Genomic DNA, 14,177 nt, shown 5'->3' on the forward strand with positions numbered 1-14,177 from the left:
TTATGGGATCGCAGGATCAGCCAGGAGGCACTACGACAAGCAGGGCAATAATAGAAATGCAAAGATTTAGGGAATGCGATCGGTTGCCGCGAAATGAAGATTCGTTAAAATGGCAGAGAGAAAATAAATATATTTTTCCTTATCATGCACAAGTAGCTCAAGAACGCCTTAGTGTCATTGGAACATCAGTGCATTGCGAACAGTTATTTCCAAAGCTGGTCTAATTATTTCTGATTGAAGAACTCGAGTTAATTATAAAAAGGTTAAAAGGCTGCTATTCTGAAATTTTAATTTAAAAGTAACAAATAGTAACTAATAAGTATTTGTAGCAAATACTGGTATCTAAAGTTTACTTTGTATTTCATTTTTAAGAGGGTAGGCGCAAAATCTCGGGACACTGCTTTTTAAATGCATTTATTTTAATCTTAAGAAAACTAGTAAGTATTTTTGAAAAATTTAAACGCAGAATAAAAAATTACATAACTACCGAGTGCTGAAAGTCCCTGAAAACTTCTATAATGTGTATTTTAATAAGTTACAGCGGTAAAAAGAAGAGAAAATTGAGTGTGATTTTTAATTTCAAATATCTCATTTAAATGACACTTTTTTTATTCTAATGGACTTTCGGCCCTCGATAATAATGTAATCTTTCATTCCGCGTTTATATTTTTCAAAAATACTTATTATTTTCTTAAAATTCGAAAAAAATGAATGCATTGAGAAAGCATTGACCCGAAATTTGGCGCCTATGCTCTTGTTAGATTTTCTAATAACAATTAAGACAATGAAAAAAACATCAAATTATTTATTAATGCAATATTATTTTCATTACAAAAATTATTTTTTTAATAAAATTGTTTCTCATTATAACAAACCTAATTTTATAATCATGACTTAGACATAATAATACACCTGTTGAATTTTTTTGAACATTTTTAATTAGGAGTTTAAAATACGACTATTTTGTTGCTTTGAAATCACAATCACAGATAAAATTTACGATCGGTTACATGATTGCAAATACTTCTAGCCCACCTCTAGGTCAGAATCAGGTATAAGCGACTGGTTTCTATTTAAGGGTCCGCATCGCGATCGCGCCAAGGAATAGAACCGAACCGATGTGACTACATGCAGAAGGCGATTGCAGAATTTGCAGATCTTCTAGCTTTTTGTGCATACGCGGTACGAATAGATTATTTTATTTTTATAAGTTTATGGATACGTACCTATTTAAAACATATTTTTTCCACCTACCTCTACCGAAAGTATACTTTTCCTGACCTGATTGTAGGGAGCAAAAGTAAAAGTGACGTCATGGTGTTTCATTTATGAAATATAACTTATTGACGCCCTGTACAATATCTAATTTCTATTACGTAAGTATCTATACATTTTAACGTTTATTTAAATAACACCCTGTATTTTGCAGAATGGTAAAAAACAGTAAATTGTTATTTTGATTTAACAATGTTTACATTAATAATTTGACTTATATTTGACAGTTGACAGTTATATTGTACCTACTTGTTAGTTTTACATCTAATAAATATTGTTGGTTAGTTACATAAATAAATTAAGTAAAAAAGAAAAAATGACTTATTATTTGAGGAAGGTGGAAAAACCATATGTATAACATGGGAGTAAAGTGCCTTTTCCTCCCTTGAATGATTACTGCCCTCCGCTACGCGTCGGGCAGTAAACTTCATTCTCGGGAGGAAAAGTAGCACTTTCCTCCTTTGTTATACAAATAGCTATTTCACCTAAAATATTGTCTGAAGCTATTTCTTTGTGGCGTTTATGTAATTCATTATTCTAAATACGAAATAAGCCACAATTTAACTTAAAAAATTATTTTATTAACTTTTATTTCGAACGTCGTTGTCAAAATACAAAATATTAATAAATTAAACAAAATGTTGTTGCTTAGTAAAAAAATCATCTAATAATTACCGATATGAATGAGTTAGAATAAATTATAGTATTAGAAGAAATTTTTTTTACTAAGCAACAACATTTTTGTTTAATTTATTAATACTGTGTATTTTGACAACGACGTCCGAAGTGGAGGTCGAAACGTTAACAAAATCATTTTTTAAGTTAAATTGTGGCTTATTTCACATTTAGAATAATAAATTACACAAACGCCACAAAAAAATAGCTTTAGAACAATATACATAATATTATGTATAATGCCAATCATCATTATCCATAAATAGATACACATGAAATATTTAGCACTATAAATATTAAAATGCATATTTTAGGTTAAATTATATGTTTTAAATACATATCCAAAAACTTATAAAAATAACCCATTCGTACCGCGTATCTGCAATCGCCTTGTCTGTGCATGTAGGTAGTGGGTTCGGTTCGGTTCTATTCCTTGGTGCGGTGCGGACCCTTAAGTCCGATTATCTACTTTCGGTTGGGCTCGCTATTTTAGTAAACTCCTAAAAAGAGAGATAGAAGTAGGAGTTTCTAGTTCAAAGATATTTTCTACATGCCAATGTTAATGTTGCTATGATTTCTGGTTTTAATGTCTGGAACTTTTATATTGGTCCACTATCTCAAATGCAGTTCAAACACTGTGTCTTAAAAAGCTATGTTTCATTTTTCTTTAATTTATACTGTATATATTTTCAATACGATTCCTCAGCGTATTTTATACCGATCTAAATAATAACAAATATACCTATGTCAAGTTCACGCATATTAAACATGTGATCCAAAACTATAAACTGATATTGCTTTTAAATCTGTTCAATTCCTTTTAAAGGTTTTTTTTATAGCCTTTTTTCTATTCGAAATGTCGAATAAAGGCCTCTCCCATTTCTCGCCATTCATCTCTGTTGTGTGTGAGGCGTTTCCACATTGGTCCTGCGACTCTTCTGATGTCATCGCTCCAGCGCATTTGAGGTCTTCCTCTTGGTCTCTTCGCTTCGTACGGTCGCCAATTTCCAACTTCCTTGCTCCATCTACCATTTTCGAGACGTTCGTTGTGTCCGGCCCATTTTAATTTAGCCGCTTGTTCCACGGCATCCCTTACTTTTGTTTTGTTTCGGGTTGCTTCGTTGGTTTGCCGATCTATGAGTGAGATACCAAGCATCTGTCGTTCCATGGCTCTTTGAGTTTTTCTAATCTTGTCCATGTTTATTTTTGTGAATATCCAGGTTTGAGCTCCGTAAGTGAGAACGGGAAGGATACAAGAATCGAACACTTTGGTTCGAAGGTATTCTGGTATCTTTTTGTCTTTTAGTATATATGAGAGTTTTCCGAATGCAGCCCATCTCATTCTTACTCGTCTGCTTATTTCGGTAGTTTGGTTTTCTTTGTTTACCTTGATATTCTGACCTAGATAAATATATTTTTTTACATGTTCCACTTTTGTTCCTTGGATGGTTATCGTTGGTTGATCATCTTTGTTCGACATTAGCTTAGTTTTGCTCAAGTTTATGTTTAGTCCTTTTTTTAAGGATTCTCTATGAAGCTCATCGATCATCACCTTCAGTTCTTTCCAGCTGTCGACTATTAGTACCACGTCATCTGCATATCTTAGGTGGTTTAAATACTTTCCATTTATCGAGAGTCCCTTTGTTTCCCAATTTAATGATTTAAAGATGTCTTCAAGTGCGGCAGTAAATAGTTTTGGAGATATGGTGTCTCCCTCTCTTACTCCTCGGTTGATTTTGATTGGCCTAGTTTTCATGTCGTTATCCATCGTGACTACCATTTCAGCATGTTTGTATATATTATGTATTAATATCCTATATCTAGAAGCGATTCTGCTATTGACTAGTGCTTCCTTAATAGCCCATAATTCTATGCTGTCAAAAGCTTTTTCTTAATCTATAAATGCTAAGCAGATTGGTAAATTGTATTCGTTAACTTTTTCTATTAGGATCTTTAGTGTGTGAAGATGGTCGCATGTACTGAAGCCTTTTCTAAAACCGGCTTGTTCTGCTGGTTGATTGATATACATCGAACTTTGTTGTCAATCTATTTGTAATTATCTTTGTGAATGTTTTATAAAGTTGTGATAGTAGTGATATTGGACGATAATTTTTCAGATCTGTATTGTAACCTTTTTTGTGTATTAAGATTGTGTTAGCAGTATTCCATTCCTTTGGTATGTTTCCTTCAAATAGGCATTTATTAAAAAGTATTTTTAGGTATCTGATAACTTCTTCCCCGCCGTCTTTCAGCATTTCTGCCAGAATTCCATCGTTACCCGGTGCTTTATTTCTTTTCATTTCTTTAAGTGCATTTTCTATTTCTGCTTCGCTTATTTCGGGCATTAATTCAGAGTTTACGTTTGTTATTTGTCTTTTCAGATTTTGCTTTGAACAGTCGGGGGGATCGTTTTTTGAATGGTATAATTCAGTATAGAAATTTTCAATTATCTTCGATATCTGAGCTTTGCTTGTTTCTAGTTGGCCTTGTTGATTTTTTATAGCTATAATATTTTTCTTGCCTAATTTCGGTTTGGTATATTTCAGACTTCGATTTTTCTCTATCACTTCTTCTATATGGTCTCTTGCTGTTTTCTAATATCGTCTTTTATCTGTTTTTGTATGGCTCGGTTAAGTTCCTTGTATTCTGTGGTATTTCTTTTGTTTCGTGACAAGAGCTCTCTTCGTTGTTTCAGCATATTCTGCGATTCTGCACTTATTTTGGATTTTTTATTTTTATGACGGGTCGCTATTTCAGAGCTGGTATTCAATAGTTCTTTTGTTATAACTGAGTTAATTTTATTTATGCTGAGTTGTTCTAGATTCAGTGCTTGGGCGGTTTTAATTTACTAGCATATTTTTCTTTATCGGCTTTTAGCTTTTCTGTATCTATTTGTGTCGTGTTCTTAAAGTTAGTTCTACGTTTGCTATACCCAATTCTTAGTTTAGCTCTAACCATTCTATGATCGCTTCCCAGAGAGACCGAATTTATTACTGTTACATCTTCTACGATATCTTTCTTGTTATACATGATGTAATCAATTTCGTTCCGTGTTTTTCCGTTTGGTGATAACCACGTCCACTTCCTTTGCGGTTTTTTCTTATAAAATGTGTTCATTGCAAAATATTTGTTGCTATGTAGGAAGTTCACAAGGGTTTCTCCTCTATCATTTCTAACACCATAGCCGAATTCACCAATATAGCTTTCAGTTTCTTCTAGTCGTTGTCCGATCTTAGCGTTGAAATCTCCTATTATTAGTGTATAGGTGCTGTGATAGCACGTGTTGGTTTCTATTATTTTCTCGTAGAACTCATCTATCTCTTCATCGGGATGTGTTGAAGTTATTGCGTACACTTGAATAATTTTTAGGGTGATTTTCTCGTGTATATTCATCATAATCATTGCAATTCTTTCCGAGATTCCCACATATTGTTCTATTCTACTAGCATATTTCTTAGAAACCAGAAATCCTACGCCGTTTAGACTTTGCTCATCGTGCCCTTTGTAATACAAGATGTTACCTGATTGCAATGTTATGCGCTCTTCGCCTTTCCTTTTTACCTCTGCGAGACCAATTATGTCCCAGTTCAGGTCCTTTATTTCTTCTTCTAGCTCATAGATTTTCTCATCTTTGTTTAATGACCTTACGTTGAGTGTTGCTATATTCAAATTTGTAGTTTTTAGCGATTTCTTGTTTCCCCCAGATTCCGTGAAGCTCTCCTTTTTTATAAAGGAGTGGGACTTGCCAACACTGTATGACTTACCCACCTTGGGACCTACTCCTATCGTTTTAGAATTCGCCATAGTTTTGGGGAGGTTATTAGCCTTAAAACACCGCGCTGGCCAGACGTGTTGGTGAGTGTTTAATCAGCCGTCCATTCTGGATCAGACGCTGTTCGTAGCCGCCCACTCTGGATCAGACGCTACAATTTGTGATCCTATACTATCCCTAAAATCAAGGGTTGCCAGCTCCGCCATCTTCGCCGTACCGAAAGTATTCTTCTTCGCCTTGGATGCCGTTCTGGACTTCATCCGTGACCCTGGACAAGGGACCCTTAGCAGGTGCTAGCTTCCCGGGTCAAGAAGCTCCTGGAATCTGCGGGGGGCAGGGATTGATTCACTTTCCCTGTTAGGACTATCCAATAGAATCCATAGGGCTCCAAAAGAGTTCCTACCCGCAACCCGTTTTTAAAGGTTAATAACATCTTATTAGAATTAAAGGTAGACTTCCGCACCAAGCGACCGAGACAGGAGACCGCGACAGGCGACAGATAGGTCGCGAATAGACGATAGTTGGTCGCTGGTCTCGGTCGCGGACTGCAGAACTACCCTGATATAATTGCATTGAGAGCAGTCGTGGGGAGACCTCGCCTATCTGTCGCCTGTCGCGGTCTCCTGTCTCGGTCGCTTGGTGCGGAAGTCTACCTTAATACTTAAAATATGTTTTTTAGAGAGTGTCCTAATTATATTACACCTGCCCATTACCCCTTTGTTCCCCACGCAGCACTCCGTCCCTGGAGATTTTGCTTAGTTACGTCATGATCTACTTATTCCCAAATGTTGGTGCACTATCTCGACTGACAATAAACAATGAATTATGGAAATGAAATAAAGAAAAGGAGCAGCTGAAAAGAATAAAGGAAGACATTTCAAAAAACTAGAATTGAATGCAGTACTAGAAGACCCAACAAAGATGACCCGGCAAAGAAAACGGAAACGAGAATCGAAAAAAAAAACGAGATAATGACAATAAAGAAGAACTGGTTAAAATAGCGACGTGGAATATAAGAGGATCATTCCAGGAAGGAAAACTGAAGCATCTATATAGTAAACGAAGCGAAAAAATATAAATTTGATCTGGTGGCTCTACAAGAGACTAAGAAACTGGGACAGAGCAGTCAGGAAATATATGGCTATATATTCTTTAACAGTGGAGGCAACAACAGAATATTGGGCACAGGATTTCTGATAAATAAGAAATTGAAAGAAACTGTTGTAGATTTTAAAGCAGTATCGGATAGACTATGCACCCTCAGGCTAAAAGGTAAATTACAAAAGATATCGTTTGTAAATATACATGCACCCTCAGAAGAAAAAGACATAGAAATAAAAGAGAAAATTTATAGTACACTAGACCAATTATATGAGGCTATTCCCAAGTACGATATGAATATTGTCCTAGGAGACGCTAATGCTAAAATAGGCAGGGAGGAATTATTGTGTCCCACAATAGGAAAACACAGATTACATACAGAGGCAAACGAAAATGGCTACTTTCTAGCGGATTTTGCTAAAGAAAAGGGACTAATCGTAAAGAGCACATAGTTCCAACGAAAAGACATTAACAAAGGTACAGTTACGGTCATTGAATAGTTTACAGGCTTACGTATCTAGGAGCCGATTTTTTAAATTATTACCTCGTTTAAACGCACCTTTTACGTCAAAGTGAAGTTACCAGTGGTGTACCTAGAATAGGTTATATAAAATTAAAAAATAAAAATAATATAAATATATTTTATAAAGTTTAACAAAATGGAAAGTATAGAAAGAAGTTTTTTTGAATAGAATGGTTTATGGTCTTAATTAATGAAAACAAGTAAGTCTGGTTTGAAAATACCGATTTTATTTTATATCTATCCCAAATTATCCAATCTTTGTTTGATTTTCCATATGCACGTACAGTAATGAGTGCACTAATAACCGGCAAAATAACGCAATAGATGGAAAACATATTAAGTTACATAAAACATAAAAAGAGATGAACCTAGTGAAGGTGTTAAATTTAGCGATAGTAACTTATAAATTGACATTATATTGATTGTTTTCCACCTTTAGACGTATCGAATGAATTTGAGAAATGCTACTGTCACAGTGACAGTTTTAGTTGACATACTCCTGTGATACGTCTAAAAGTGGGAAACAATCAATATAATGTCAATTTATATGTTACTATCGCTAAATTTAACAACTCTACTAGTTTTATTTCTTTTTATCTCACAATTTAATATGTTTTCCATCTTTTGCGCTATTTTGCCGGTTATTAGCACGCTCATCACTGTATATGGCACACGTCCAAATCTGCAGCAACTTGTCTTAAAAACCAACCGTCTTCCAGTTTGGCAGTTGCTCTTGCTTTTGCTTATCATTTAAATTTATTATAACCATTTTGGAGGAGTTTCATATCGTTATTTTATTTTTCAACACTTGCGAAATTTTTGACAAGCATTGACTTTTTGAAATTTTTTGACTTTGACATTAATTTATCAAACCCGTACGACACTGCAATTTTACAGTATTACAATATAAAAATTATGGTGTAAACTATTCAGTGATCGTAACTGTACATGGAGCTCGCCAGATGGGAATACAGTCAACCAAATTGACCATGTTTTAGTTGAGAAAGATGAAGAAAATTGCTTAACAAAGGTGAGGACATACAGAGGACCTGATATGGATTCAGACCACTATCTGGTAGGAATATGAATAAGACAATTGGTACCGACCCGCCGGAACAAAAGAATACAAAAACATGTTAAAAACAAGCCAATGAGATTATGTACAGAAAATGAACGAATAATATATGAAGAAATTATCAAGGAAAAACTAGAACACACAGTAGAAGACGGAAGTGTAGAATGCATGTGGCGGGCAATAAAAGATGCAATTAACGAAGCGGATAGTGTCAATACAAGGACTAATGTCCAGCCTAAGAAAAATCAAAAAATATGGTTCGACAAAGAATGTGAAGAAGAACTAGAAAAGCGAGGCAAACAGCGATTAAAGATGTTAACTCAAAATACAGAAGATGCGAAAAGAAATTTTATGGAGCAGGGGAATAGAACTAAAAGAATACTTAAAGAGAAAAAAGAAAGCACTCTGAACTAAAGTTGAGAAATATAGAGGAAAACTATAAAAATAAAGAAATTATGAATCTTTACCAAGGTATAAAAAATGAGAAGCGAGGTTACCAGTCGAAAACTATGCACTATAAAAATAGAAAAGGAGAAGTAATTATGGGCGAAATGGAAGTATTAGAGCTCTGGAAAGAATATTTTGACGATCTTTTGAATGGGCCACTCGAGATAGATGAGGATAACAACGAAATAATAGAACCACCAGCTAATGCACAAAATCAACAACAGGAAGAACAACCACCCACCATAAGCGAGATTCAAGATACTGTCGCAAATTTAAAGATGAACAAGAGCCCATGAAGTGATCACAAGAAGATCACAGCGGAAATGATTAAATATGGAGGGTACCAGCTAGCAGGGAAAGTACAGAAACTACTTGAAAAGATATGGAAAGAAGAAGTGATACCTGCTGAATGGACAGATGCAATATTATGCCCTATACACAAAAAAGGAAGTAAAGCAGAATGTCAGAACTATCGAGGCATAGCACTGCTTAACATAGCATATAAAATACTAACCATACATATTAAAAATAGATTAACAGCAACGACTGAGAATAGCATCGGAGAATATCAGTGTGCGTTCAGGAAAGGTAGAAGCAACATAGATCAAATTTTCACGCTGAGAAAAATACAAGCCGAAAGCCATAAATACAATAAACCCAAGATGATTCTTTTCATTGATTTTAAGCAGGCTTTCGATCAAGTCAGAAGAAAAGAACAGTCAAGTCTTGCACAGCATTGCAAGATATGGGTGTTTGTCAAAAGCTCGTTACGATGATAAAATTAACACTACAAAGAACAGCGAATAAAGCTAAGATAGGAGATAGTTTAACAGAAAGCTTTGATTTCAAAGAAGGAGTACGGCAAGGTGATCCATTATCATCTTTAATGTTTAGCATAATATTGGAAAATACAGGAAGCAAATATTAACAGAACAGGCTTATACAGGGTGTTTCATTGGGAAACGGAAATATTTTAATGGTGAATAGAGGTCACCAAGGCGGTTCTAGGTATACTAAATTTTTTGCCCTACCAACTTTTATATCCGAGTTACAGGGTGTTTTATCGATTTTGCTCATTTCTTTCCTAAGCCATAACTTTAGAACCACCCTGTATATTTTTTTAATATTTGGTACACATATCTCTCATTCAAAACCAAAACGACCGACATAATAATCACAAAAAAAATCCAGGTCCGGATTAACAAAAAACTATAAAATAATTGTGACCTTAAAACAACACCCTGTATATTGAAATTTTGAAAATCTGTTTGTATATTTGACAAGAGCACTAATGGTTCACTTCTATTTTTAGGCCAGACAATTTTTTGACTTTAATTTTGAAATTATATTGAATTTTTTTAAGAACTCCACATTAAAAAGCAGGTATTATTAACTTTTAATTATAAATTATTAAAGTTATTGAATAAATACTCATTTTAAAATGAATCAATATTTATTTACCACATTGGAAAGACGTAATTATTAATCACAAGAAAAATCCAAGTCCGGATTAACAAAAAAAAATAAAGTAATTTTGACCTTGAAACAACACCCTGTATATTGACATTTTCAAAAATTGTTTGCACAGTTGAAAAGACCACAAAAATCCGAGTTTATCGGTTCACTTTGATTTTTTGTGCAAAAATGTATTAACTTTAATTTTGAAATTAAATATATTCAAATTTTTAAGGATCCTGAAATAAATAAGCAGGTTTTTAAAGCACTTTTATTAATAAATCATTCAAGTTAATGAATAAATATTAATTTTAAAAATAATCAGTTATTATTTACAGCATTAGAAGGACTCACTTACTAATCACAAGAAAAATCCCGGTCCGTATTAACAACAAAATAATTTTAAAAATACGTTGGCACATCTGAAGAGAGCACGAAAAACTAAGTTTAATGTCCCGCTTTAATTTTTTGTGCAGACAATTTAATGACATTACTTTTGAAATTATATCGAAATTTTTATTATGAGTTCCCAGAGTTCTTAAAAATTTCGACATAATTTCAAAATTAAATTCATTAAATTGTCTGGCCAAAAAATAAACCATACCATATTAAAACCAGTAATCGTCTATGGCTCAGAAGTGTGGCAGTTATCACAAAAACTTAAAGGTAACCTATTGGCAGTTGAAATGGATTTTTGGAGGAGAGCAGCGGGAAAGTCTAGATTAGAACATGTGAAAAATGAGGACATCAGGAGACAAATGAAAGTACAAAGATCAATTATAGAAGACATCGAAAAACAACAACTAATATGGTACGGACATGTTAGACGTATGGGGAAAGAAAGACTACCCAAAAAGATATTAGAATGGGTACCACCAGAGAAAAGAAAACGAGGACGACCACCAACAACATGGATCCAAGGAATCTCAAAAGCAATGTCAGCAAGAAATCTATCTGAAGAAGACTGGCAGAATAGACAGGCTTGGCGAACGGGAACCCAAAGGCGTATTACGCTGTGAACGGGATATATATATATATATATATATATATATATATATATATATATATATATATATATATATATATATATATACATATATATATATATATATATATATATATATATATATATATATATATATATATATATATATATACAAAAAATTTAAGCTAACGATTAAACTTAGTTTTTCATGCTCTTTTCATACCTATGTGCAAACGGATTTTGAAATTTTCAATATACAGGGTGTTGTTTCAAGGTTACAATTACTTTATATTGTTTTGTTAATCCGGACCTGGATTTTTGTTGTGATTTGTAAGTGGGTCATTCGAATGTCGTAAATAAGTATTGATTATTTTTAAAATGGGTATATATTTAATAACTTTAATAACTTATTGTTAAAAGTGCTTTAAAAATCTGCTATTTAATTTCAGTGTTCTTAAAAGTATCAATATATTTAATTTCAAAATTAAAGTCATTAAATTGCCTTCACAAAAAATTAAAGCAAACCGATAAACTCAGATTTTTGTGGTCTTTTCAAATGTGCAAACAAATTTTGAAAATTTCAATATACAGAGTGTTGTTTCAAGATCGCAATTACTTTATTTTTTTTTTGTTAATCCGGACCTGGATTTTCTTGTGATTAATAATTGGGTCGTTCCTATGTGGTAAATAAGTATTGATTAATTTTAAAATGAGTATTTATTCAATAGCTTTAATAATTTATAATTAAAAGTTAATAATGCCTGCTTTTTAATGTTAGAGTTCTTAAAAAATTGAATATAATTTTAAAATTAAAGTCATAAAATTGTCTGGCCGAAAAATTTACGTAAACGATTAGACTTAGTTTTTTGTGCTCTTTCAAATATCAAATTTTCAGATTTCAATATACAGGGTGTTGTTTTAAGGTCACAATTACTTTATAATTTTTAGTTAATCCCGACCTGGATTTTTCTTGTGATTAGTATGTCGATCGGTTGGGTTTTGGATGAGACACATGTGTACCAAATATCAAAAAAATATACAGGGTGGTTCTAAAGTTATGGCTTAGGAAAGAAATTGGCAAAATCGATAAAACACCCTGTAACTCGGTTATAAAAGTCGGTAGGGCAAAAACTGTAGTATACCTAGAACCGCTTCGGTGGCCTCTATTCACAATTAAAGTATTTCCGTTTCCCAATGAAACACCCTGTATATCATAAGAAGCACCAGTGCTTAGCATTTGCCGACGACCTGGTAATATTGGCTAGGAGCAAAGCGGAACTGATGGAAACAGCCAAGAAGCTCGAGAAGAAAGCGACGACCAAAGGATTACATATAAACGAAGAAAAAACAAAATATATGGAATGGTCAAACAAACAATTTACTCAGGGTCAATACATAACGATGAAAACAACAAAAGGCATCCAATATAAATTCGAAGAAGTGAAAAGGTTTGAATACTTAGGAAGTATTTTCACGAGGGACTAATATCCAAGAAGAAATACGTAGAAGAATTGTGTCAGGTAACCGTGCCGTATATGCTCTCAACAGACTGTTGAGAAGCAAAAATATATCACGAGGAGCAAAGTTAGGAACCTACAAAACCGTAATAAGGCCAATCATAACTTATGCATCTTAGACATGGACTATATCAAAAAAACAGCAAGAATTATAGCATTTTGGGAGCGAAAAGTGCTGCTTAAAATCTTTGGTAGAAAGAACGTAAATGATCAATGGATGCGAAGAACAAACAAGGAGCTATCAGAGCTTTATCAAGAACCTAATATACTAGCAGTAACAAGAGCTCAAAGAATTAGATGGCTGTGTCACGTCCAGAGAATGAGTTCAGAGAGTCCCAAAAATTATAATATCTAGTGCTTTAGCAGGAAGAAGGAGAAGGGGAAGACCGAAGACAAGATGGAGCAATGAGGTCAAAGAAGTTGTCATAAGACTAAACATAACCAACTGGAAAAGGAAAGCTAACGATAAGCGAGAATGGAAGAGAAGAGCATGGGCCTGCTAGGCCTGTAGTACTCATATATTATTATTATTATTATATCTCGATCACGAGCGTCACAAAAAACTCCTTATAGATAGTTTTTATATTCACCCCTGCCCGCCATGCCTTTGTCCCCCACGCAGCGTTCCACTCCTAGAGATTTTGCTTAGTTACCTCATGATCTACTTATTCCCAAATTTTGATGCACTATCTCGATCACGAACGTCACAAAAACCCTTTATAATTTTTATATTCACCCCTGCCCCCACCCCTTTGTCCCTCACGCAGCGTTCCGCCCCTGGAGATTTTGTGATCTACTTTTCCCAAATTTTAGTGCAATATTTTGATCACGAACTTTCACAAAAAACCCCTTATAATTTTTATATTCACCCCTTCCCATTACCCCTTTGTTGCCCACGCTGCACTCAGTCTCTGGAGATTTTGCTTAGTTACGTAATGATCTACTTATTCCCAAATTTTGGTGCACTATCTCGATCAAGAACCTTCATAAAAAACCCCTTATAATTTTTATATTCACGACCAGACCCCTTTGTCCCTAACGTAGCGTTCCGCCCCTGTAGATTTTATTTAGTTATGTCATGGTCTATTTATTCCCAAATTTTGGTGCACTATCTCGATCACAAACCTTCACAAAAAAACCCTTATAATTTTTATATTCACCGCTGCATACCACCCCTTTGTCCCAAACCCAGCGTTCCACCCCTGGAGATTTTGCTTAGTTACGTCATGTTCTACCTGTTCCCAAATTTTGGTGCCTTATCTCGATCATGAACGTCACAAAAAACCCCTTATAATTTTTATATACACCCCTCCTCCACACCTTTGTCCCCCACGCAGCGTTCCGCCCCTGGA

This window comes from Diabrotica virgifera, chromosome 1 (assembly GCF_917563875.1).
Source record: "Diabrotica virgifera virgifera chromosome 1, PGI_DIABVI_V3a".
Taxonomy (NCBI): domain Eukaryota; kingdom Metazoa; phylum Arthropoda; class Insecta; order Coleoptera; family Chrysomelidae; genus Diabrotica; species Diabrotica virgifera.